The sequence below is a fragment of the Melospiza melodia genome, chromosome 12 (genome assembly GCF_035770615.1).
Source record: "Melospiza melodia melodia isolate bMelMel2 chromosome 12, bMelMel2.pri, whole genome shotgun sequence".
In the NCBI taxonomy this organism is placed as follows: Eukaryota; Metazoa; Chordata; class Aves; order Passeriformes; family Passerellidae; genus Melospiza; species Melospiza melodia.
The window spans coordinates 19,699,487-19,701,334 of record NC_086205.1 but is presented as its reverse complement, the minus strand read 5'-3'; positions in this window follow the sequence as shown (position 1 = coordinate 19,701,334).

Below are 1,848 nucleotides of genomic sequence, written 5' to 3'. Positions count from 1 at the left end.
GCTACAGTTGCATTTGTGGAGATAGGCTTAGAGGTCTTCCAGTCTATCTCAGGATATTAGTGGGTGTAGGAGGTAAAAGAAGCTCTTGGAGGGAGCTTTCTAGGACAGATAACACATTCCCTTCAATTGATATGGTTTGCTGTTGAGCAAGCCTGTTGTTTACAACTCTGTCATTGTCATTTGGGAAGACAGTTCAGGGTTTCACCCACTAAACCAGATAGCATTTCAACCCTTCTGATGAAAATAGAAGAGTGGCTTCATCAGGCAGTTGTGGAGAGCTTTTCATATCACAAGCCAAGAGCAAGAACTGGAAGACAAATGACAACAGTGAGCAGTCACAGAGTGTTGATACTTTATCTTTTTTTTATGAGCCCATTGGTTGCCAGCAACATGGGAACTTCATGCCTGGTAGTCTACTTATGATGATTGCTCCAGATCCTCCAAAAATTTATTCAGCCTACTTTATTCTTTCATTTTTTAAAATGGATTCTTTATCACAGTTAGATGACTTAGCACACCACGACCAAGAGCAGATTTGGCACTACTGAAGAATTCTGGAAGTCTTTATGAACCAGGTGCCTAAGGACTTGGCAGAAGTGGAGGTTTTTTGCTGGTTTGCTTACTGGCAGTTAACAAGGGATATTCTTTTATGGCATTGGGATACATTCTTCTTGTATGAAGTACAAATTGGATATTAGATGCCAACACAAGAAGGATTATTTTTATACTCTGATTAGCTGACAGTGCCATCTCCAGGAATGGTATCATCATCACAGCTGTATTTGTTTCAGGTGCCTCTGCCCACCTTGTGTTCTAAAGCACCCCAGTCTAACAGGCAGGGATGTGCAGACAAGATGAAACCTGGGTTGGCAGTTTCTTCACCCACAGGATCACCTTTATGGGATTGTTCTACCCATGTCCTGGCATGTAGGTGGTTAGTGTAAAGTCTCCTCAAGCTGGACCTACAAACATCCCCCTGGCAGTAGCTCCACACTGGTAAGAGAACAACTCATCAGGATCCGGGAGGGGAGGCAGCAGTTGCTTGTCTTTGGCAAGTTAAAAATCATTAATCCTAAAGAATAGCTGGTAGATAGTGCTGAAGAAATGCTGCTGCTGGCTGCATTTAGTAATTATTTAGAAAATGGAGCCTTGGATATCTCATAAATACATTTTCCATCAAATAAAGTAAGATAAATCCCATGCCTCAGATCTGAACTGACCCACAGTCATCTTTCTTTTCCAGTGTATTCCAGACAACTGTGTTCCAGGCTGGCTCCAGCTGAACACTGGTTAAAGGTGTGCGACTGCAGCCCTGGTGGTGTGAAGGCACTGGGGCTTAAATTCCAGTGGACAAAATTACTTTTTCTGATGAAAAATTATTTAGATGGGAAATTTTCCAATATCTAAAAGAAAAGTTAATGCATTATATTGATTCAAAATTGAAAGTTCTGATAAATTGGGGAATTTGAAGCAGAGTTTGTGAGATTACACTGGAGCCAGAGAAGGTAAAACTTAACCAATTTCTTTTTAAAGAGAATTTTGCTTTTCCTGTTGAAGGAGAGAGATAAATTAGAAATTATTGTCTTGAAAAATCACCTTTTTAGTGTGCACAAACAAAGCCTTTGTGGAAACCTATAAACATCCCTTGGTTAGTACACATTAATCAGTTATGCATTAGTGGTAACGAAGGCTAATTGATCTGGAGGTTTGTAAACTGTGTGCTGGCAGACTCCAGGCTGTTCTTTCTGGATAAGGGTCTTCTGTGCTCCAGAGCCACAAAATCTGGAAATATTTTTTGTCCCAAGGTCAGCTTGCAAGAAATGAGCTGGTGCACAAGTCTTGGCAGTT